Source organism: Oryctolagus cuniculus, chromosome 9 (genome assembly GCF_964237555.1).
Source record: "Oryctolagus cuniculus chromosome 9, mOryCun1.1, whole genome shotgun sequence".
Taxonomy (NCBI): Eukaryota; Metazoa; Chordata; class Mammalia; order Lagomorpha; family Leporidae; genus Oryctolagus; species Oryctolagus cuniculus.
In genome coordinates this window covers 113,544,857-113,570,771 of record NC_091440.1, presented here as the reverse complement: position 1 = coordinate 113,570,771, position 25,915 = coordinate 113,544,857, and the positions used below count along the sequence as shown (strand labels likewise).

The following is a 25,915-nucleotide window of genomic DNA, read 5'->3' as shown; positions in this document are numbered from 1 at the left end:
ATTCCAACCTTGAGACATATATGTAACTAAGTGACTTACGCAACTTGGGAGATGCTTTAAGCTATAAGTGAATTTGAAGGAAGCAGTTCTTTGTTACTTACATTCAAGGGTAAGAATTTTCTTATAGTAGGAGCATTATTAGTAAGTTTAATGAATTATTTTGATATTTTAGGGTATAGCATGATCCTTCGAATACCAACCGCATTGAAAATATAATTTAACTTTGGATATTTAACTGAAAAAAGCCTATATATTTTTCTAACAATATGATTTATTTTCAAGCTTTACAACTTGGTCAAATAAGCTAGAGCTAAGTCTTTTTCTTTTTTTAAAGATTTTATTTATTTGAGAGGTGGATTTATAGACAGTGAGAGCTACAGAGAGAAAGGTCTTCCTTCTGTTGGTTCACTCCCCAGATGGCCACAATGGCTGGAGCTGCGCAAATCCGAAGCCAGGAGCCAGGTGCTTCTTCCTGGTCTCCCATGCGGGTGCAGGGGCCCAAGGACTTGGGCCATCTTCTGCTGCTTTCCCAGGCCACAGCAGAGAGCTGGATCAGAAGTAGAGCAGCCGGGATAGAACCAGCGCCCATATGGGATGCTGGTGCCATAGGCAGAGGATTAACCTACTGTACCACAGCGCCAGCCCCAGAGCTAAGTCTTACTGATTACAAAAATATTGTTCATAACTGTTTGAGAGGATATTTTAGCCCTCAGAGCTGATGTGTTTTCCAAGTGATCATTTTTGCTTATGGAAAATATTGTTGGAATTTGAGAAAAAGTAAGACTAATGTTAATTAACATAAAAATAATGACTAGCAGAATAATGATTAGATGTTGACAATTAGAAGATTAGCTACTATGTATTAAACATCATCAGGAATAATTAGTGGCACCAGGAGCAGTGGTGGTGTGTGTGTGTGTGTGTGTGTGTGTGTGTATATGTATGTATGCTTCTGCAGTTTATACAAAAGATTAAAATATACCAAGTATATTTTATGTATAATAATTAAAATTTAAGTGTCATAACATTTTGTGGAAGAAATTACATTTCTTATATTACAGATGAAGGATCTAGAACTTGCTTGACATAATATAAAGCAATAGATGGTAGTACCAAAATAAAATTTTAGAACTTTTTTTTTTACATTTTATAATTTTATGCTAACCATGACTGTTTCTTATCTAGCATGGTGGATAATATAATAAGCTAAAAATGCATTACATGCTTGAGGAATATTAGCCAGAATCTCCCATTTGTCTTTAATGTCAGGAGAAGTAAGTACAATCTTGGAAGCAATAAAAGAAATCTAAAGTTCTAATAATTTGGGGGCAATGTTTTGGCATAGCAGGTTAAGCCACTGTCTGTCACACTGGCATCCTATATGAACACTGGTTCAAGACCCGACTACTCCATTTCTGAACCAGCTCCCTGTAGTACATCTAGGAAAGTGCAGAAGATGGCCCAATTCCTGGGCCCCATGCCTCCACAAAGGAGACCCAGATGGAGTGCCAAGCTCGTGGCTTCAGCCTGGCCCAACCCTAGCTGTTATAATCATTTATGGAGTGAGACAGGGGATAGAAGAAATTTTTTCAATCTTTCTCTCTGTAACTCTGCTTTCAAATAAATAAATATTAAAAAAAAAATAAAGTCTACCAACTTGCTAGTAGTTTGAAACTGTCGTTACTTTTCAGAGAAGTTACTGTTTTCATGGTACTAGCTGTATGTGATACATTACAGACATAACATTTTAGTGAAGCTATTGAGGAAAAATATCTACTGGTTGAGACATCAGTTAGCATTATTATTTAATCAAAACATTATTTTTCCTTGTGGGAACATCCAGTTAAATTTTAAATTGTTCTTTAAAGCATTTCTATTATAAACTTGAGGTACCATTTTTTTTGATGTATCATGTTTCTTAGTTGTTTTTTTTTTAACTTAGTATTGTGGAAAATTTTAAGTATACAAAGTAACACAGAGAATATTCTAATAAGTGGCATATAGCTGTCATCTAACTCCAGCAGTTATTAACCCTTGGCCAATATTGTTTCATTCCATCCCCATTTTGTTCCCCTTCTTGGTGAAGCAAAGCAAAACTCAGGTATACCATGTCATTGTAAATATTTCAGTATGTTATAAAAGCTAAAATTACTGTCAAGACATAATTCTAATTTCATTATAGTGCCTAAAAGCCAATAATTCCTTAATAGCAGTGTTCAATTTGCCAGTGGTTTCATAAATTACTTTTTATATTTTGTTTAAACCAGTATCCTGATAATGTCGTTTATGACTCATTGATATGTTTAATGTCTTTTAAAATACAGATATTCTCCTTCAACTTTTATTCTTGCAATTTTGGGGGGTTATTTTTATTTCTATAAAGTGCAGAGTAATAGAAAGAAATTATGAGAGAGCAAGAGCGAGAGTGTGCGTGAGTTTGTTCACTCTATAGCTCGGCCATCCATCTGGTTCACTCCCCAGATGTTTACAACAGGCTGAAGCCAGGAGCCTGGAACTCAATCTTGGGAGGGATACAAGTACTAGAGCCATCACCTGCTGCCTGCCAGGGTGCATGCTAGCAGGAAGCTGGATCCCCAGCAGAGTAGCTGGGACTCTTAACTGGACACTCTGATATGGGATGTGGGTGTCCCCAGCAGCTACCTAACTCACTAAGCCGCAATGCAGGCCCCTTTTTGCAGTTTATTTATTGAAATTTGCCCTGTAGAATTTTCTATTGCCAGGTGTTGCTGGTTATCTCTATGTTGTATAGTTTAGCATGTTCCTCTAACCTGTGTATGTTATATAAATTGGTAGAAAAATCTGGAGGCATAACCAAGTTCAGATTCTTCTTCCTTGTTTCTTATTTCCTCTTTTATTCATTCTTTGCCTTCTTATCTTCCTTCTCTTGCCCTGCCCTTCCCTTCACTTCCTACTATTTGGGTGATATTTTTTCTTCCTTAAGGTGACATATAATACAAAGGTACTTCAGAAAGTTCATGGATAATGGAATTAAGAGATCAGTTTATTTTGGCACAATTTTTTTGAAATCCATGTGTATGAGGGTTCCACAAAGTTTGTGGAAAATGCATATTATGAAACAATAATGCATGCTTCCTTTCATGAACTTTTTCTTTATTCTTTTTTTTTTTTTTTTTTTTGACAGGCAGAGTGGACAGTGAGAGGGAAAGAGAGAGAAAGGTCTTCCTTTTTGCCGTTGGTTGGTTCACCCTCCAATGGTTGCCGCGGCCGGCGTGCTGCGGCCAGTGCATTGCGCTGATCAGAAGCCAGGAGCCAGGTGCTTCTCCTGGTCTCCCATGCGGGTGCAGGACCCAAGGACTTGGGCCATCCTCCACTGCACTCCCGGGCCATAGCAGAGAGCTGACCTGGAAGAGGGGCAACTGGGACAGAATCTGGCACCCCGACTGGGACTAGAACTCGGGATGCCGGCACCGCACGTGGAGAATTAGCCTATTGAGCCGCGGCGCTGGCCCATGAACTTTTTGAATACCCTCATGTGTGGTTGTTTTCCCTTGTTTGATGCCAGCTGCTATTATGACTAATACTTTAATTCATTAAGGATTGCAAAGTGTGATATATTGTTATTTTGTCTCTCTTTATTTAGAATGCTTCTATAAAGAAAAACTTCCCCTCATTTACATTTTGAGTATCTAATTAATTATATAGTTTGTATAAAAAACAGACTAAATCCTTTATACTCAGTATCTGGATTTTTATTTACTGATTTTTAAAAATTTATTTGGGAGACAGGAAGAGAGAGGGAGGGATAGAGAAAGAGAGCAACAGAGCGAGTATGTGTGCACATTTTCATCCAGTGGTTCACTCTCTAAATACCCACAGTAACATGGCTGAGGCTGCAGCCAGGGCCAGAGCCAGGAGCTAGGATCGTGATCCAGGTGTTTGATGTAAATGGCAGGAACCCAGTCAGTTGAGCCCTCTCTGCTGCATCCCAGGATCTGTGCTGTCAGGAAGCTGGAGTTGGGAATTGAAGCCATGTATTCCACGGTGGGACATGGGTGTCTACTAAGCTAAGTTGCACCCAGTTTCTGAGCTGTTAAAGGAAGGAGTCAATTGGAAAATTTTGACATATGTATAGAAAATGGAGGGAGACTGTGAGTGGTCTTCAAAAGGTCATGAAATATGTCTAATATGAAAAATGCATGGATTTCAAAATTTTTTCACATCAAAATATCTTTTAATTTATTTTCCATGAACCTTTAGAAGTTTCCTCATATAGGGGAAATCCTAAACAGGTATTGATAAATGAGCAGAAGTGGAAGGTAATTTGTTTTAAAGGAGTATTAAACAATTCTAATACTTAACAAACATCAATGTGTTAGGTTTTTGAGAAGTCTACTTTGTATAAGCCAGTTAACATGGTGAGGTATTTAGCTAATCCTTAAGTACATAATGGTTAAGAGCATGAGCTTTGAAGACATTCTTCCTGTTTTCAGATTTTGATTCTTACCATTATCACTTTGGATAAGTTGTGTAATGTCTGTATGTGTAAACATAAAACATAGCTCATCTATCAAATCAGGGTGATAATACTACCTCTCTTATAGGGTGGTTGTGTGCATTGAGGCAGTCATAACACTTTGAGCATTTAAAGAAATGCTTGGTATTTAGTAAGCTCTTGGCAACTGCTGTTGCTGTTGTCATTATTTTTCTTTGTAGAAAGAAGAAAAGGAACTTCTGATGTTTGATTTTGTTTTTTCAAATCTATCACAAAGTCTTGGTTTTGGTGTATTCGATCTCACCATTTTCATGTATTCCAGATTTGGTAAGGTCACATCTTGCAATCTTGACTGAATTAAAGAATCTAAGCTTTGAATATCCTTAGATGGAGAGACAACCAAGTGTTCGGTATGCTTATACCTCTATTACTGTACCAAATATGTTCAAGTTTATCTATATGTGTGTAGCATTTTCCATTCAAGTGTGTGCTTTTTGAGGGAAGAGATTCACCCTATATTGTTATGTTTAATACCGCTTGGTACAAGGATACTTCAAATAGTTTGTGAAAAACAGATTTAAAATATAAGTTCATTTCGGTGCCAAAAATTTTTTTAAATCCATGCAAGAGAATAGGTTTCAAAATTTTGTGTACCAAAAGAAACTTACCTTTAATTTTAATTTTCCAAAACTTTTTGAAATACCCTCATGCCAGTTATGGGACCTATGCTGCCTACTATTTGTTCCATTAACTGTGCTAACATCTCTTCTGTCATGTTTGTCTAGGATATGTTTTTCAGATTCACAGATGAGTAAATAACCTGGCCATCTAGCTACATGATTTAAAGTACATTTCTTTAAATATGAAGTTTTTTTGTATTTTTAACTATTTGAGATGATAATTTCTTACAAGCGTTGAGCACTTCCAGGCTTATAAGAGAATATAAATTCATCATTTTACATACTGCTTATTTGAATTATAATATTGTGTCTCTGTGGAGGCTGATATATGCTTGGTTTGTGGTTCTACATCACATATTCTCAAGATGCTTTATCAGTTTTCTTTGTATCTTATGTCTCATTTTTTTAAGCTACCAAATTGTTTTGATTATGTCCTCAACCTTAGTTTCCTAAAGATTAAGAAAGATCAAAACCAATAATGAAAACATCTGTGACTACAATGCAGGTTAAACTCACCAACCCTCTGACATCTACTTAGCAACCATGGATGTTTTATGCTTGTGACACTGTGGAAGTATTGTTCATGCGTAGTCTGTAGGCAAGTGAGATTTTCTTAGGGAAGGATCTCTATAATCCTTACCTTCTATGGGTTCAGAGATATTTATGGATTCAAATCTGATCTCCCCTACTCTAAAGTCCATTTTCATTGCTGCTACACTCATGTAACAAAGAAGTTAGCACTGTTTATTAGACTCCTTTTTTTTTTTTTTTTTTTTTTTGACAGAGTTAGACAATGAGAGAGACAGACAGAGAGAAAGGTCTTCCTTCTGTTGGTTTCACCCCCCAAATGGCTGCTACGGCCAGCGCGCTGCGCCGATCCAAAGTCAGGAGCCAGGTGCTTCCTCCTGGTCTCCCAAGTGGGTGCAGGGCCCAAGCACTTGGGCCATCCTGCACTGCTCTCCCAGGCCACAGCAGAGAGCTGGACTGGAAGAGGAGCAACCAGGACAGAATCCAGTGCCCCAACCAGGACTAGAACCCGGGGTGCCGCTGTGGCGCTGGCCCTATTAGACTCCTTTAAAATGATGTGGTATAGGCACTTTGGTTTAAAGCGAACTCTGTCCTTGACCTATTATTGGTATTTTGCTCTATCCTAGTTTAAAAAAATACGCACTTAGAGATTCCTTAAATATCTAATGGGTAAGTACATATTCAAAATGTGTTTTACAAAACACTACATCTATAGCAAAACTGATACATATAGGCATTTCTTTGTTTTTTGTTTTTTTGTTTTTTTTTTCATTTCCTTTGGGTAAATTCTGTGTTTTTTTTTTAATTTTTTTTTATTTAGTAAATATAAATTTCCAAAGTACAGTTAATGGATTACAATGGCTCCCACCCCCCATAATTTCCCTCCCACTCACACCCCTCCCATCTCCTGCTCCCTCTCCCATTCCATTCACATCAAGATTCATTTTCAATTATCTTTATATACAGAAGATTGATTTAGTATATATTAAGTAAAGATTTCATCAGTTTGCACCCACACAGAAACACAAAGTGTAAAATACTGTTTGAGTACTAGTTATAGCATTACTTCACATTGGACAACACACTAAGGACAGATCCCACATGAGAAGTAAGTACACAGTGACTCCTGTTGTTGACTTAACAATTTTTTTTTCATTTTCGATTCTCTTTATATACAGAAAATCAGTTTAGCATACATTAAGTAAAGATTTCAACAGTTTGCTCCCACACAGAAACATAAAGTGAAAAATACTGTTTGAGTACTAGTTATAGCATTAAATCTCAATGTACAGCACACTAAGGAAAAAGATCCTACATGTGCACAGTGACTCCTGTTGTTGACTTAACAAATTGACACTCTTGTTTATGGCCTCAGTAATCACCCTAGGCTCTTGTCATGAGCTGCCAAGGCTATGGAAGCCCCCTGAGTTCACTGACTCTGATCATATTTAGACAAGGCCATGGTCAAAGTGGAAGTTCTCTCCTTCCTTCAGAGAAAGGTACCTCCTTCTTTGATACCCGTTCTTTCCACTGGGATCTCACTCACGGAAATCTTTCATTTAGGTTGTTGGTTTTTTTTTTTTTTTCTCCCCCAGAGTGTCTTGGCTTTCCATGCCTGAAATAGTCTCATGGGCTTTTCAGCCGGATCCGCATGTCTTAAGGGCTGATTCTGAGGCCAGAGTGCTGTTTAGGACATCTGCCATTCTATGGGTCTGCTGTGTATCTCACTTCCCATGTTGGATCGTTCTCTCCCTTTTTTATTCTATCAGCTAGTATTTGCAGACACTGTTCTCGTTTATGTGATCCCTTTGGTTCTTAGTCCTATCATTATGATCAATTGTGAACAGAAATTGATCACTGGGACTAGTGAGATGGCATTGGAACATGCCACCTTGATGGGATTGAATTGGAATTCCCTGGTATGTTTCTAACTACCGTTTGAGGTAAGTCAGCTTGAGCATGTCCCGAATTGCACATCTCTTCCCTCTCTTATTCCCACTCTTATATTTAACAGTGATCACTTTTTAGTTAAGTTTCAGCACTTAAGAAGAATTGTGTATTGATTACAGTATTCAACCAAAAGTATTAAGTAGAACAAACAAAAAAAATACTAAGAGGGATAACATATTAAGGTGCTCATCAGCAGTCAGGGTGAGGGCTGATCAAGTCACTGTTTCTCCTAGTGTTCATTTCACTTTAGCAGGTTTCCTTTTTGGTGCTCAGTTAGTTGTCACCTATCAGGGAGAACAAGTGGTATTTGTCCCTTTGGGATTGGCTTATTTCACTCAGCATAATGTTTTCCAAATTCCTAACAGGGATCACTTTTCAGTTAAAATTTAAACACCTAAGAATAATTGTGTGTTAATTATAGAGTTCAACCAATGGTACTAGAACAAAAAAATACTAAAATGGATAAAGTATTACATTGTACATGTTTTTTTTTATTTTTTAAAAATTTTAGCTCCCACATAAAAGGGAGACCATGCAGTATTTGTCTTTCTGTGTCCAACTTATTTCACTTACCATGATGTCTACCAGTTGCAGCCATTTTGATACAAATGATAGAATTCCATTCTTGTTTATGGTTGAATAATATTCTGTGTATATATTCTACATTTTATCTATTCTTCTGATGATGGACACCTTGAGTGATTCCATATTTTGGCTATTATAAATGGTGCTGTTGTAAACATGGCAGTGCAGGTATGTCTTTGATGCAATGTGTTCATGTCTTTTGGATAGATACCCAGTAGTGGGATTGCTGGATCAAATGGCAAGTCTATTTCTGGTTTTTAAGGAAATTTCCATACTGTCTTAAACAGCTATTGCACTAATTTATATTTCCTTCAACAGTGTGTAAGATTTCCCTTTATTCACATCCTTGTCAGTGTTTGTTGCTCTCAGTCTTTTGGATAAGAGTCATTCAGACAGGGGTGAGGTGATTATTATCTCATTTTAGTTTGGATTTGCATGTCCCTGATGAATAGTGATGTTGAGTATTCTTTCTTGTATTTGCTAGCCATTTATATTTCTTCTTTTGAGAACTGTCTGTGAGGTCCTTGGCCCTTTCTTAACTGCAATGGTTTGTTTTGTTGTTGTTGTTTTTTATTTCCTAATATATTCTGGATATTAATCCTTTGTTGGATAAGTAGCTTGAAAATGTTTTTTCCCATTCTGTTGGAAGTCTTTTCATTGTATTGATTGTTTCCTTTGCTGTGCAGAAGCTTCTGAAGTTGATATAATCCCATTTGTCTAGTTTTGCTTTTGTTGTCTGTGTTTGGGGATATTATCTAAGAAATCATCACCTACACCAATGTCTTGAAGTGTTTCCTCTACATTTTATTCTAGCAGCTTTATAGTCTCAGGTCTTAAATTTAAGTCTTTGGTCCATCTTGAATTGATTTTGTAAATGGTGAGAGGTAAGGATCTAATTTCATGTTATTACATATATACACCCAGTTTTTCCAGCACAATATATTGAATAAATTATCCTTTCTCCAAAGTATGGTGTGCACATTTTTGTCAAAAATCAGTCGGCTAGGGCCGGCGCCGCGGCTCAATAGGCTAATCCTCCGCCTAGCGGCGCCGGCACACCGGGTTCTAGTCCCGGTCGGGGCGCCGGATTCTGTCCCGGTTGCCCCTCTTCCAGGCCAGCCCTCTGCTGTGGCCAGGGAGTGCAGTGGAGGATGGCCCAGGTGCTTGGGCCCTGCACCCCATGGGAGACCAGGAAAAGCACCTGGCTCCTGGCTCCTGCCATCGGATCAGCGCGGTGCGCCGGCCGCGGCGGCCATTGGAGGGTGAACCAACGGCAAAGGAAGACCTTTCTCTCTGTCTCTCTCTCTCACTGTCCACTCTGCCTGTCAAAAAAAAAAAAAAAATCAGTCGGCTATATTTATGTGGATTAATTTCTGGGATCCGTTTTGCTTTATTGGTCTGTGTGTCAGTTTTTATGCTAGTTTTAATTACTATAGGTTTATAAAATGCTTTGAAGTCTGTTATTGTCTCTATTTTCTTTTTTTTTTTTTTGGTTAGGATCGCTTTGGCTATTCTTGGTCTTTTGTGATTCCATATGAATTTTATGATTTTTTAAAATAATTTTATAAAGAATGTCATTGGTATTTTGATAGGGATGGCATTGAATCTGTAGATTGCTTTAAGTAGTATAGTTATTTTAATTATTATAAACTGTGAACAAAGCATCTTTACATTTATTGTGTCTTTAATGATTTCTTTCATCAATATTTTATAATTTTTATTATAGAGATCTTTCATTTATTTCTAAATATTTGATACTTTGGGTGGCTATTGTGAACAGAATTTCTTTCTTTCTTGATTCCCCTTTTGGCAAGTTCATCATTGGCATATAAAATCTATTCTTTTTTATATGTTTATTTTGTAACCTAGAACTTTACTGAATATGTTTGTCAGCTCTAGAAGTTTTTTAAAAAGATTTATTTATTTATTTGAAATGTGTAGTTACAGAGAGGGAGAGACAAAGACAGAGATCTTCCATCCACTGGTTCACTCCCCAAATGGCCATAATGGCCAGGGCTGGCCAGACTGAAGCCAGGAGCCAGGTGTTCCGTCTGGGTCTGCCATGTGGGTGCAGAGGCCCAAGTGCTTGGGCCATCTTCCCAGCCTTCCCAGGCACATTAGCAGGAAGCTAGATAGGAAGTTGGGCAGTGGAGACTCCAGCTGGTACCCCATGGGATGCTGGCTCTGCGGCAACAGTGTAACTCATTATGCCACAGCACTGACCCCAGGTCTGACAGGTTTTTGGTGAAATGTGTAGGTTTTTCTATGTACAACATCATGTTATCTGCAAATGTGGATATTTTGTCTTCCTCCTTTCCAATTTGAAGCTTTTTATTTCTTTCTCCTCCGTAATTTCTCTAATACGTTCAATACTATATTGAATAAAAGTGGTGATAAGGAACATCCTTTTATTCCAGATATGAGGGGAAATGCTTTCAACTTTTCCCTGTGCAGCTTGTCATACATAGCCTTTATAATTTTGAGATTTTCCTTATATAGTGAATTTATGGAGGTGTTTTTTTTTTATCATGAATGGATTTTGAATCTTTGCTTTATATCTTTGTCAAACAAATGAATTACATACTACTATAGTTTTAATCTGTGACTATTTTAAAATGAGAGTGAATTTGAATATATTTTCATTTGATTATTACTTATAGCTCTTGCCTATTTTCCTGCTAATCTATGGTCTTTTTACTTTTTATTTGTTGAACTCTTTATTTAGTGGAGTGTTAAGCCTTTGATTATAATGGAAATTAAATATATTTGATATGTAAAAAAGAAAAAAGTGTTTTACAACTTTTAAGTTGAAAAATTTTAAATTACAACAAATATCCTGGTTACTATGTTTATTTATAGGTTCCCAACTGAATATATATACCAAGCTACATATAGCAAATAAATGAAAATGCTTATTTTACCAATAATTTATAAAATGCCATAATATACCTAAAAGATGCAAAATAAAAAGATGTTTAGTGTTGAATATGGACTCAAATTTTATGATCTTAGTTTGTTCAGTACTGGCCAGAGTTCCTGTGAGGAGTAAATCAGATAGCGTTACCAAGTGATGTGCCTTTCACAGTATTTGATCCTTGGTGATCTCTTTCCTCTTTGTCATCTCCATCCATATCATTTTTAATCTATATGAAAAGAGAGCACAACAGGGTAAGAGAGAATGAAGCAGTCATATTGTACTTCAGTGAATATTTTATGTTTTCTTGTATTTTTACATTTAGGATACCTTATCATAGTCCTCACTGGACAGAAGTGGAAACATAAAAATTGGACCTGTTTTTTCTTCTTTGAGGTAAGTTCATTTGTAGAAAAATTAGTAAATTTTAAGCAGTCAGCTGCATCTTAGAAACTTTAACATTTGCACATATGCAGGGAAATATTGCAGAAATCTGAAATGCTGGTAGTGGGGAGTGGTGTCTCGGTGCATGGAGCTCCCTGCCAGGACCTGGGTCCCATTGCAGGTGCCCTCGGTGTTCTGGCCCCGGATCCCTGTTGCCTCTGTGCTTGTTTTTAAAGAGGGAATAACGATGAGGCTGTTTGTTCTACGTACCTCCTGGGTTACATGTTGTGAGAATAAATTGAGTTCATGGACCTGAAAGTGTTTTACTAGGAAAAATGTAAAGTAAAGGCATTAAAATTATGAGCTTTCATAATAAAATGAATGAGGATTAGCAGGTACCTGTAGGGGATCTTTCAAGCATGACATTTTTGACTGTTATTAAATCTGCTTCTACTGTAGCACCAGTAGGACAGGGTCATCTTGTTTCTGAGAACTTGGAAAACAATAAAGAGTAGGAAGAAGAAGAGGAAGAAGCAGCAGAGAAGGAAAGCAAGCCAAAGGCTTGGCCTTTTTTAGGACTACATGTATGTACAAGGAGAGACTTAAAGATGTTGTTCATCTGTAAGTGAATTGCCATTTAAAATCCATTTACAGCATTTTCAGTTATTAACTGAATAATTTATAGTTATTAATCTGCTTATATTATTTTTACATTCCTTGCTGTGGAAATAAGCCTAGTTTTGAATGTTTCCTTTTTCTCATTTTCAGCCATTCATCTATATACGTTGACATATGTGGTATGGTGCTTGGTAAAACAAAATGGGTGTTTCTTCTGTCTTCATTAATTTTTGTTTGTTTGTTTGGTCTTCTTTAAAAAATTAAATCTTAAAAAGATATTTTTTTGTTTGAAGGGGAGAGACTCTTTCACTCCCCAAATGCCCACAGTTGTTGGAGCTGGGCTGAGGCTGGGCTGGAGCAGAGCCAGGAACTCAGTCCTAGTCTCCTACGTGTGAGTGGCAGAGACTCAATTACTTGAGCCATCCCTGCTGCCTCCCAGGGTTTGCACTGGTAGGATGCTGGAGTCAGGAGCGAGAGCAGGGGACATCTTAACTGCTAGACTAAACACCTGCTGTTTTTCTTTTTTAATTTCCTTTATTTCTGTTGGTATTCTTCTTCTACCCACCAAGCACATGTCTTCTTATCTCTTTGGGCTGAATCTTTTTTTGCATATCTTCCTATTCTGTTAAAGGTGCTAGGACTATATTTGGAATTAATGTATTGTCCTCCCCCCGCCAAGTCACTATGTTTTGGGCAAGAAATACTGCTCATATAGTAGTAAAATTACCTTCTATCTTCGTATACTCTACTATTTAGTTATTTCCCCATTCCAATGTGGTGGTTGTTACTGTGCAGTGAGATAGTCTGGTGATCTTTTATCTAAAGTTGCAGCTATTATCTCTATATTTTAGTTTAGAAAAAATATGTTTTTCTCATGCAATTTACTATTCAGTTCCTTGCTTGTTGACCAATGCGGCTGCATTAGGGGCCTTTAATGATGACTGGCAACACGCCCTTTAGTCCTCAGAGCTAGGGCAACAGTTTTAATTCTCCTGATATCTACTTAGCCTGTAAATTATTGCTTGGCTGAATCATCTGGCAACCACTTTTGTACTTTTTATACTATTGCAAGTCATTTGAGAAATGTTTGAGAAATGTTTGTTACTTAGTAAACAACTTATTTAGTTATGCCTAGGAAGCACTTTGTTGGCTTCCACAAAAAACGGTGGTGAAGCCCAGAGAAACAGGTGTAGGGGACCTTCACCAATTACTTTTCTTTGAAGGTTTTTATTTAATTGATTCAAATTTCTTATGTATAGCTTTTAGGAATATAGTAGTTCTTCCCCCCATTCTTGCCCTCCCACCCCCACTCCCATCCTACCTCCTACTCCCTCTTCCATTCCATTCTTCATTAAGATTCATTTTAATTGACATTATAGACAGAAGGCCAACTCCATACTAAGTAGAGAGTTCAACAGTTTTTACCCACACAGACACACAAAGTATAAAGTACAGTTTGAAGATAAGTTTTACTGTTAATTCTCATAGAACACCTCATTAAGGACAGAGGTCCAACATCGGGAGTAAGTGCACAGTGACTCCTGTTGTTGATTTAGTAGTTAACACTCTTATTTCTAAAGTCAGTGACCACCTGAGGCTCTTTTTTTTTGAACAGGCAGAGTTTGACAGTGAGAGAGAGAGACAGAGAGAGAAAAGTCTTCCTTCTGTTGGTTCACCCCTAAAATGGCCACTACGGCTGGCGCACTGCAATGATCCGAAGCCAGGAGCTAGGTGCTTCCTCCTGGTCTCCCATGTGAGTTCAGGGCCCAAGCACTTGGGCCATCCTACACTGCCTTCCCGGGCCACAGCAGAGCTGGACTGGAAGAGGAGAAACTGGGACAGAATCTGGTGCCCCAACCGGGACTAGAACGTGGAGTACTGGCGCCAAAGGCGGAGGATTAGCTTAGTGAGCCGTGGCACCGGCCACCTGAGGCTCTTGACATGAGCTGCCAGGGCTATGGAAGCATTTTGAGTCTGCAAACTCAGGGCCACATGCAAAGTGGAAGTTCTCTCCTCCCTTCAGAGAAAAGTACATCCTTCTTTGATGGTCCCTTCTTTCCTCTGGGGTCTCACTCACAGAGATCCTTCATGCAGAACAGTTTTTGCCACTATGTATTGGCTTTCCATGCCTGAAATGTTCTCATGGTATTTTCAGTCAGATCTTCATGCCTTTTGGGTTGATTCTGAGGTCAGAGTGCTATTTAGGGCATTTGTCATTCTATGAGTCTGCTGTGTGGACTGCTTCCCATGTTTCACCAATTCCTTTTTTATGTACATAGTGAATGTGGGGTGTGGGAGAAGGGCCTAGTTTTATCATCTTCATCATCTAACACTCATATGGTCTGAAGCATTACCCCCGAGCCTGAAATGTCAGATTTGTAAAACCAGCACAGTGTTTCCTACATCGTGATTTGTTAGGATTAAACATGATAGCATATAGAAAGCACCTGGTGTGGACAGGGGCACAGTAAGTGCTCAGGGAATGAGTGTCATTGCTGACTTTGCCTCCCCTTTATTGTCACCACTGTTGTGATTATGTAGCAAAGTCTAAAGGTGGTTTTGAGCAGATGGGCTCCCTCAGAATGGAATCTGGTGTTGGTAAACGGCTGTTATTGAAGTAGATCACTAAGATAATTCATCTTAGTTAAGATGTAAAAGTCAAGACTCAGAGATGCAGCAACCTGATTGACCAAGATTACTGCAGACTTAGGAAATGGGTTAATTGGTCACTAATGAGCTGTGTTTTTTGGACTACTGTTTGATTTTATGAAACACACAGTTCAACTTTAGACTTACCTGTTTTCCAGAAGTAGGTAGTTATATTTAAACTCTTTTTCTTTTCAAACAAAAAGCAATAACCATTTTAAAAGAAAGAAGTCTATCTTTTCAATTTGTGTTTATTTTGTTTGGATAAGGTGACAAAAATCACTCTAAAATCAGGTCTTAAAAAACAAGTATATATAGTGATTAATCATCCAACTTCCTTTGGGGACACATACACACACACACACACACACACACACACAGATTTTATCTTCTTTCATTTCAAAATATGAGTGTACAAGCTACAGGAGTTGAATAACAACACATTGAATGTATTTTTGCTGGAAGTTACAGGGATGATTGAAATTACTTTTGCGTGAAAACTAAATGAAATCTTTTTATGTGAGAATACTAGGAAGTGTTTTCCATTGAGAAAATATTTTAGCTCTTTAATTTTCAGCATTTAGTTCATATGAGGTATAAGAACCCTGACTCAGTCAAAGTTTTTAATCATACAAAACTTATTTAAAATCATATATTCTGAATATAATACTTCAAAGTCCTTTAAAAAGAGTAGACATTTCCAAGTTTGTGAGCTTGTGAGGATTCTGTTTAGGAGATATGGCTAAACCAGCTAAGAATCTTGGTAAGAGTTGCCTAGAGTGTTTTGATTATTCTATCCAAAAAGGATTATTTCTATCATTTAAACACAGAACACAGGCCTTTAAGACACTAAAATATGTACATATAGGTGAGATTCCAAGATGGCAGATTACAGAATAACATACTGCACTAGCCAGGCTATAGTAAAAAAAAAAAAAAAAAAAAAAAAAAAAGTGTAGGAAGTGCACTCTCAGGGGAGAATTGGATAGAAGACGACAGTGGCAATCCTGCAAGAGGAAGAGGAATACTGTGGACCTGTGTGGAGGGTGCAGACACGCAGCATGAACATGAACAGAATGTAGGACTTCAGTAGCAGAGAGCCAGAGCAGGCAGCAGCTTGGAGACAGAGGTGAGACTGGACTGCAGCAAACCATGGTGATATAGCTGGAGGGAGAGCATGGTGTGAATCCAGACTTGAGCCCTGGGGTCAGCAGGTGCCTGTAGACCCAGTGTAAATAGAGGGGACGCGTTTATCACAGTACTGGCAGCAGGGGCAGCTAAAGAGCAATATTCAGCCAGATTCTAGAGGAGGGAAAAATCTGCAGTACCACTCACTTTGAGCCTGCCTGGGAAGTGGCTGGGCACACATGTAGAACTGTAAGGTGCCCCCAGGCTCCCAGGATCAAGGTGCCAAGCCAGAGCTCGCTTGGGAACATCTGCCTCTCTGTTGCCTAGACAAAGGCTGACAGGCTGACAAAGCAGAGCAAAACCTCTGCACCAAGTGATGTGGAAGCCCTGTGTGCTGAGACTGTGGGGACCCTGTGATTTTTTTTTCTAAATATTTATTTATTTATTTATTTTAAAGTCAGAGTTACACAGAGAAGGAGAGGGAGAGGGAGAAAGAGAGAGAGAGAAAGAGAAGGAGGTCTTTAATCGTTGGTTCACTCCCCAGATGGCTGCAAGAGCCAGAGCTGCGCCGATCCGAAGCCAGGAGCTGGGAGCTTCTTCCAGGTCTCCCACGTGGGTGCAAGGGCCCAAGGACTTGGGCCATCTTCTTCTGCTTTCCCAGGCCATAGCAGAGAGCTGGATCGGAAGTGGAGCAGCCGGAACTCGAACCTGCGCCCATATGGGATGCTGGCACTGCAGGCGGTGGCTTTACCTGCTATGCCACAGCACCAGCCCCCCAAGGACTCGGTGATTATGTGAGAAGTGACAGACTGTAGCTGAGTCTCTGGGCAATCACTGGGTGTGGCTCTACATGCTTGAAGCTCCTTGGTTGCCTATGGCATATCATTGCAGTGGGAACTGTGCTCACAGTGAGGCCTGTGCAGATCATTTGTGTGGTTCATTTGGTAGTATGGATGAGTGTTGAACACACTGGGGGCTAACACCCAGGCATTGCTTAGCTCGGAGGAGAGTTGGAGAAGAGGTGATCACACCAACAGAGGTGACCATTCCTCCCTTTCTGTTAACAAAAGGAGATCTACATGCCCAACTTAGGTGTTACCTGGGATACTTGCTCCACCCTGGAACACTAACCAGAGCTCCCTGGCCACACCCACCACACACTTTTTGGTATTCACTGAAAGTGGAGACATTCCACAAAGCAACAGAGGCATAGCTCAAAGATAAAAGACATCAGAGGAGAAAAAACAATCAACTTCACAAATGCCTAAAAATAAATGCAGAAATTCAAGAAACAAAAATAAGACAAAATGACTCTACCAAAGGAACAAAAGAACATTTCAGAATGTGAAGATGAAGAGATTAAGGAAATGCCAGAAATGGAATTTAAAAAATCAATTGTGGAATTACTCTAAAGCAATCAGAAGAAAATCCATGAACTAAAGAAAACCACGATTGACATGAATGAAAACTGTTCCCATGAAATTGAGATTTTAAAGATAAATCAAAGTGAAATATTAGAAATAAATAATTCAATTGATCATATAAAAATGTGGTGGAAAAGCCTTAACAGCCAACTTGGCGAAGGAGAAGAAAGAATATCCAACCTAGAAGACAAATGTGAAAATATTACAGTCAGACCAAAAACAAGAAGAAAATACAAAACTTAAAAAGAGTGTTGGAGATTTATGGGATTCTATAAGACAAACCACATAAGCGTTTAGGAGTTCCTGAAGGTGTGAAAGAGAGAATGGATTAGAAGACCTATTTAGTGAAATAATTATAGAAAACTTCCCCAGTTTGGAGAAATAAAGGGACATCCAAGTAGAGGAAGCACATAGAACTAACACATATGGCCAGAAAAGATTTCACCATGAAACATTGTACTCAAACTTTCCGTAGTAAAACATAAAAAGAAAAGATTCTAAAATGTGCATGAGGGAAATACCTGATTACTTTCAGAGGATCTCCAGTTAGAATCAGAGCTGATTCTCATAAAAAACCCTGAAGACTAGAAGAGAATGGTAAGATAGAGTCCAAGTCTTAAAAGAAAAATCCCGTCAACCCAGAATACTGTACCCTGCAAAGTTCTCATTTATGAATGAAGGTGAAATAAGACCTTCCATAAGCAGTGGAAATTGAAAGAATTTCCTTAAAAAGATGCTTTCAGATGTCATACACAGAAACATAGAAAGATAGCTATGATTATGAAAGAACATGAAGGCAGAAAATCTCCCAGTAAAAGTACAAAAGGAATCCAAAGTAAACAATAGGAATATTTATGGAAAAATGTCAGGGCCAAGTTGTTACTTAGCAACAATCACCTTGAATGTAGATGGCCTCAATTCTGCAGTTAAAAGATTGCTGAATGGATTAAAAAACAATACCCATTTATTTGCTGCCTATAAGAAACACATCTTACCAACAAAGATACATGCAGACTGAAAGTGAAAGGATGGAAAAAGATATTCCATGCTAACGGAAAGCAAAAAAAAGGCAGGTGCTGCATCCTAATATCAAAACTGTTAAAAGAGATGAAGAAGGGCACTATGTAATGATTAAGGGTTCAATTCAACAGAAAGATACAGTAAGTACATACACACCCAATTACAGGGCTCCTGGCTATTTAAAAGAAATTTTAATGGATCTAAATTTAGGGAGGCACAGACTCCAATACAAAAGTAATGGGGGGCTAAAATTACCCACTCTCATCAATGGACAGATCAACTAGATAGAAAATCAACAAAGAAACAACAGAACTAATCAACACTATGGACCAAATGGACCTAACAGATACGTACAGAACTTTTTATCTCACAGTTGGAGAATACACATTCTTCTCATTAGTCCATGGGACTTTCTCTAGGATAGACTATATGCTAAGCTATAAAGGAAGTCTCAGCACAGTCTAAAAAAATTAAAATCATACCATGTATCTTCTTTGATCACAGTGGAATGAAATTGGAAATCAGCAACTCAAGAATCTCTAGATCATGTGCAAACATATAGAGACTGAACAACATGTTTCTGAATGTGCAGTGGGTAACAGAAGACGTCAAAAGAGAAATAAAAAAATTTCTGGAAATGAATGAAGGCAACAATACATCATAAAAAAACTTATGGGTACAGCAAAAGCAGTGTTCACAGGGAAGTTTGTGGCAATTGATGCCAACATAAAGAAATTGGAAAGGTACCAAATTAATGAGCTGTCAGTTCATATCAAGGACCTAGAAAAATAACAACAAACCAATCCCAAAATTAGGAGGAAAAAAATAATTAAAATTAGAGAAAAATCACAATTGAGAACATTTTTTGAAAAAATAAAATTGATAAACCATTGGCCCAACTAACCAAAAAGAAAAAGAAAAGAAAAAGAGGGAGAAGACCCAAAACAATAAAATCATGATGAAAAAGTAATTATAATAATAGGTGCCACAGAAATAAAAGGAATCATCAGAAATTACAACAAAGAGCTACATGCTAATAAAGTGGGTAACCTGGAAGAAATTGATAGATCTGTAGACCTGTCCAGTCTACCAAAATTGTGTCATGAAGACATGGAAAATCTAAACAGACCAATAGCTAAGACAGAAATCAGGAGTAAAGACCTCCAAACAAAGAAAAGCCCAATCAAAATACCAGCAGCATTCTTCACAGATCTAGAAAAAATGATGCTGAAATTAATATTGAAACACAAGAGACCCTGAATAACTAAAGCATTCTTAAACAACAACAACAAAAAAGCTGGAGATTCCATAGTACCTGATTTCAAGATATACTTCAGGCCAGGTATAATCAAAACAGCCTGGTACTGGCACAAAAACAGACATGTAGACCAATGGAAAGTGTAGAACCTCCAGAAATCAGTCCACACATCTATAATGAACTTATCTTTGACAAAGGAGCTAAAACCAATCTCTGGAGCAAGGACCGTATCTTCAACAGATGGTGCTGGGAAAACTGGGTCTCCATGTTTGGAAGTATGGAACTAGATCCCTACCTTACACCCTATACAACAATCCCTCAAAATAGATCAAAGACCTAAGTCCATGACCCAATACCATCAAATTACTAGAGAACATTGGGGAAACTCTGCAAGACATTGGCATAGTCGAAGACTTCTTGGAAAAGACCCCGGAAGCACAGACAATTGAAACCAAAATTAATGAATAGAATTACATCAAATTGAGAAGCTTTTGCACTACAAAAGAAACAGTCAGCAAGTGAAGAGGCCACAGACAGAATGGGAGAAATTATTTGCAAACTATGCAACTGATAAAGGGTTAACATCCAGAATCTATAAAGAGCTCAAGAGATTCAACAACAACAAAAGCCTTAAAGTCCCTTAGTTGTTTTTGATTGTTTGTTTGAAAGACAGAGTTAGGGAGAGACAAAAAGAGATCTTCCATCTCTTGGATCACTTCTCTCTCTCTCTCTCTCTTTTTTTTTTTTTTTTTTTTTTTGACAGGCAGAGTTAGTGAGAGAGAGAGAGACAGAGAGAAAGGTCTTCCTTTTCTGTTGGTTCACCCCCAAGTGGCAGCTACAGCCAGCACATTGCGGCTGGCGTGCTGCATTGATCCGAAGCCAGGAGCCAGGTGCTTCCTCCTGGTCTCCCATGCGGGTGCAGGGCCCAAGGACCTGGGCCATCCTCCACTGCCTTCCTGGGCCACAGCAGAGAACTGGCCTGGAAGAGGAGCAACCGGGAAAGCATCCAGCGCCCCAACCAGGACTAGAACCCGGGGTGCCAGTGCTGCAGGTGGAGGATTAGCCTAGTGAGCTGTGGCGCCGGCCTAGATCACTTCTAAAATGGCTGTGATGATTGGGGCTGGAACAGGCTGACACCAGGAGCCAGGAACTCCAGCTGGGTCTGTCATGTGTGTGCAGGGGCCCAAACACTTGGGCCATCTTCTGCCTTCCCAGGTGCATTACTAGGGAACTGAATTGGAAGTGGAACAATTAGAACTTGAACTGGCACCCATATGGGATCCAGTGTGGCAGGCTGCAGCTTAACCTGTTGTGCCACATCATTGTTTCCAGCCCTTTAGTTTTTAAGCTGCCTGAAGACATGAATAGTCTGATTCCTACATACCTTACTAATTTTTTTGAGATTTATTTATTTATTTATTTTAAAGTTGGAGTTACACAGAGAGAGAAGGAGAGGCAGAGAGAGAGAGAGAGCTCTTCCATCTGCTGGTTCACTCCCCAGCTGGCCACAAAGACCAGAGCTGGGCCAATCTGAAGCCAAGAGTCAGGAGTTTCTTCTGGGTCTCCCCCATGGGTGCAGGGTCTCAAGGACTTGGCCCATCCTCTGCTGCTTTCCCAGGCCATAGCAGAGAGCTGGATCGAAGTGGAACAGCCAGGACTCCAACTGCTGCCCATGTGGGATGTGGACACTGCAGGCAGCGGCTTTATCTGCTATGCCACAGCACCGGCCCCTACTAGTTATTTATTATTCAAGTTGTCTTCAAGTATCTAGCTCAGTGCTTAGAATTTGTACCCCAAGATATTGGGCAAATCAAGTGCTAAAAGAAAAAGCTGCAGTTTCTTATAATGAGTGGTCAGCAGCAGAAGTTTTAGACTTATGAAGATCTAAGTTTGAAATCTGGCACTGCCACGTAAATTATATTATCTTGGGGAAGTACTAAAGTTTCTGAGCTTTATTCCCTCAGTTGTAAAAATCAAGGACTTCATGCCTATCTCAAAAGGTGGCTGAATGACTCTGTGTGTGTGTATGTATGTGTGTGTATTAGAAGTATTCATGAGATGACAACAAAAATTATCAATATGATTATCAAATGTAGGCAACATTGAAGTGCCCAAATTCTGTTATCTCAGAACCACACTGTAATAACATAGAGAAGCTGTACTTAACAATTTAATGTGTAGATACCATTTTTAGTGTTGGAAATGCATTTCTTTTTCTTTTGAGAGGAAGAGAGGGAGAGGGGAAGGGACAGAGGGAGATGGAGAACACAAATGAGAGAACACATGCTCCCATTTGCTGGTTCATTCCCTGAATGTCTGCAGTGGCCAGGGCTGAGCTAGGCTGGTGCAGGAACTGAATCCAAGTCTCCACGTTGTTGGCAGGAACCCAGTTACGTGAGCCATCATGACTGCCTCCAGTGTCTGCATTGATGGGAAGATGGGGGTCAGGAGCTGGAGCCAGGGAATCAAATTATGAAGTAGGATGTGGTCATCCTAAACCATGTTATTTTAATTGAACTATTTTAAATGAACTATTGTTAAAAAATTAATAGCTTCTGTTACACAAATTGTAGTTGCTTTAAATCCTGCTGGAAAATGATATAAGTAAAAACATAGAATGAGTATGGATGCTCCATATATGTTGAAAGAATTAGTATGTAACTACAAATGGTGTGGTTCAGATTTCAGAAAAAGAAATCTCCAGGTATCAGAAGAGCCGTTGAAGTTTCAGTGGAAGCCATAAAACTTGAGCTGGGCCTGAAAGGATGAAGAAAGGAAGAGAAAGAGCTTGGGTAGAGTGAGGGAAGATATTTTTGGATTAGGAAACATCTTGAGCTAAAATTAAAAGAGATTGACATCATGGCGAGGGCTCCAGGTAAGGATGGACTTTGGAAGAGAGATGAATGAACTGCATTCAGTGCAGTGGAAGCCAGTAGGAACTATTTTAGATTCTTGATCCTTGGAACAGTATTTTGAATCTGGGAATATATATTTGGAAAGATTAATCAGAAAGTTCTTTTTAAAAGATATGTGGGCAGAGATCTTGAGAATTGTTTCTAAGTAAAGCATTAAATGAAGTCACTGTACACACCAAGATAAACTATATCTTTGATATTAAAAGTAATCAACAAATTGTAAAAAGATTGAAATTGTGCAGAGTACATTTTGTGAATCTAGTGGAGCCATACTGAAAATCAGTCTCAGAAAGATAAGACATACCTCCAAACACTTAGAATATAAGTACACATTTCTAACTAATTCATATGATAAGGAGGAAGTCTGAAGAGAAAGAAAAAAATCATTGTACAGAATGAAAATGAAAACAGAATATATGAAAATTTGTGGGACACAACTAAAGCAGTGTTGGAAATAATAATAATATAAAAATACCCTCTATATCCAAAATGAATAATGTTCTTGATTCTTCTGAGGCCATCAGTAGAATGTATAAGGCTGAGAACGACTCACTGAGCCTGGAGATAGGTCAATCAAAGCTTTCCAAGCCAAAAAAGACAAGGAAGAATGGGAAACAAAAAAGAAATAGAACATTTGTAAAACTCGAGACAATTATAAAAGGGGTATTGAATGCACAATGGGAATCCAAAAAAGAGAAGAAAGGATCAAAGAAATATTTGAAATAATAATGTCTGAGAATTTTCCAGAATTGATGACGGATACCCAGAACCTCAAAATTAGTGGTAAACACCAAGCTTAGAATAAATACAAAATAAAACAAAAAGACCAATCAATAGGCATATCTCATTTAATCTATAGAAATTCAAAGACAAGGAGCTTGAAAGAAGCCAGAGGGGGATAAAATGTTACCTGACCTTTAGAGGAAAGAGGGTAAGAATTACATGGTACATCCCTTGTAAACGAGGAGAAGAGTGTATTAAAGCAATAGAAAACAAAAACAAAAAATCTCCATTCTAGATTTCTGTATCCAGCAAAGTTATCCTTCAGTAGTAAAGCAGACATAAAGACCTTGTCAAGCAAAGTAACAACAGCAGCACAACTGGGCACTTGTCACTAGTATACTTCCTTACAAGAAATGGTAAACATGATTTATAGATACTTTCTTCCTGATTTCATATTTCCTTTCTGTTTCATATTCTCTTCAGGTGTATGACTTATCATTTTCTCAATTGTGATCTTTAGCATATTTTTACTGGCTTAAATCTTTTGCTACTGAAGATTGATGTCAAAATATATAGTGCTTTAAATATTTCTGGGAGGTGCATCTCTGATGTTAGCACTTTCAGTTACTGAAATTTCAGCTGTGTAATGATCTTTTGTGTTCAAAGTAAGTCACAAAGTGTAAACACTGGGCTGAACTATGTATAGCACAATCTGTTTTTTTTTAAAAAGATTTATTATTTATTTGAGAGGCAGAGTTACAGACACAGAGAGGGAGAAAGAGAGAGGTCTTCCATCTACTGGTTCTCTCTCCAGATGGCTTCAATAGCCGGAGCTGGGCTAATCCAAAGCCAGGAGCTGGGAGCTTCTTCTGGGATTCCCATGCCAGTGCAGGGGCCCAGCTCTTGGGCCATCTTCCACTGCTTTCTCAGGTCATAGCAGAGAGCTGTATCAGAAGAGGAACAGCTGGGACATGAACTGGCACCCATACGGGGTGTCAGCACTGCAGGTGGAGGCTCAGCCTATCACACTGCAGCACTGGCCCCCAAAATCAGTGTTCTTGGGCATTGTATTGTTCATGTTAATTATACATATGTGCTCTTCTCAAGTGGATTGGGTACTGTTAGGAGTGATACTTGACTCTTCAAATTCAATGAAAAACATAGTACCTGCGAAATTATTGCTGCTACGTTTGTGTAACATCCTTTAAGTTTCTTTTATAGTGACAAATCCTTCAGAACCCAGTGTTAGTAAGAGTCACTGCTGTGGTGTCTTTAAGCTTCATCTCTTGAATTGTTAATAGTTTGGCAAAGGACACTGTGTAAATTACATACATGCATACACTCCCAAATCATCCCTTCCCCTGGTTTGAAAATGGAATCTGTGAATTGGCTTCTGTGCCTCTTTTCAGAATTATTACCATGGTAATGAATAGTCTGCTTAGTTTTAGAGTTGGCATGAGTCTTTTGGGTTAGATCACCTGTGTTTTCATACTAGCAGTTGACCACACTCTGGGCAACAGTCAAATTTCCATCATTAAAAAAGTAGGTAGGATGCAAAACTAGTGATTTAGTAGAATTTCTACATCAGTGCTTATGGTTTGTTGATTATTTCTTTTCAGATTTAACTAACAGGAACTTATTCACTTCACATGGCTTTAAACCTTTCTTTTGCGTTCAGAACTGGTTGGAAATTATCCTATGGTGCAGTTAGAAATCTTTCGTTTGTTGAAGTATTATGAGACAAACAGAAGTGAACTGACAAAGACATCTTGATAAAGGAGACTAGATTTTCTTCTCCTCTACTCTTCTTCCCCACTTTTGTCTCCCCTTTCCTCCTTTCCATTCCCTTTCTTATTGAAGAGTCAGAGAAATAGATACACACACACACATACACACACACACACACACACACACAGAGAGAGAGAGAAACACTTCCATTTGTTGTTTTATACCCTAAGTGCCTGCATTGATGAGCTGAACAGGGTCCAGAGCACGGAACTGAGGAACTCAACCCAGGTCTCCTACAGTGGTGGTAGGAACTCAGTTCCTTGAGCCATCACCATTGCTTCCTGCTACACTGGTAGGAAGGTTGAGTCAGGAGCCAGAGCTGGGAGTTGAACCCAGGAACTGCAGTTTGGGACATGGGTGTTTTAACTGTAAGATTAAATGCTTGCTCTCTTTCTTTCTTTTTAAAATGAGTGACATTTCAGGTACATTGGTTTACTGTATTTATATAAGCTGTAGCAATAAGTGTCTCAGGTAGGTTTAAAATATAACACAGTGATGAGAAGGGATGAACACAAGTAAAACAATGAATTTGGAGTGATAAAAAATGAGTTGTTGATTTGGAGATACGTGTGTACTATATGCTGAGAGGTCAAACTAGATATAATGAGGGCCACCTACTCCAGGTCCTTGCTTCTAAAGCAAATCTAGGTGGGTAGAGTCCAAGATACTTAAATCATCCTGGCAAACAATTGGCACTCCACATGTGACAGATTTCATGAAAAACTTAAACAGTAAAACTGTTTTTACTTGTGCATAGATTTAACTACACAAATTACTAAGATTTCTTTGGTAGAGTGATGATTTAAGGGAGCTAGTGAATTTCAAACTCTGGAAAGATACCATTTATTGCATTATCATTTCTGTGTGTTTAATGATTTAA

At 38.5% G+C, this 25,915-nt stretch overlaps 1 protein-coding gene across 2 annotated transcripts in view; it reads left to right on the top strand.

Moving 5' to 3' along the window:
• EPS8 (EGFR pathway substrate 8, signaling adaptor) overlaps positions 1–25,915 on the top strand; it is a 188,324-nt gene that overhangs the window by 46,771 nt on the left and 115,638 nt on the right. The window contains exon 2 of one of the 2 annotated variants that reach the window (XM_070049440.1): positions 11,457–11,527. The exons of the other annotated variant lie outside the window; for it this stretch is intronic. The gene's annotated coding sequence lies outside the window, so the exon portion shown is untranslated. The remainder of the gene's footprint in view (positions 1–11,456; positions 11,528–25,915) is intronic. 2 annotated transcript variants of the gene reach the window in all.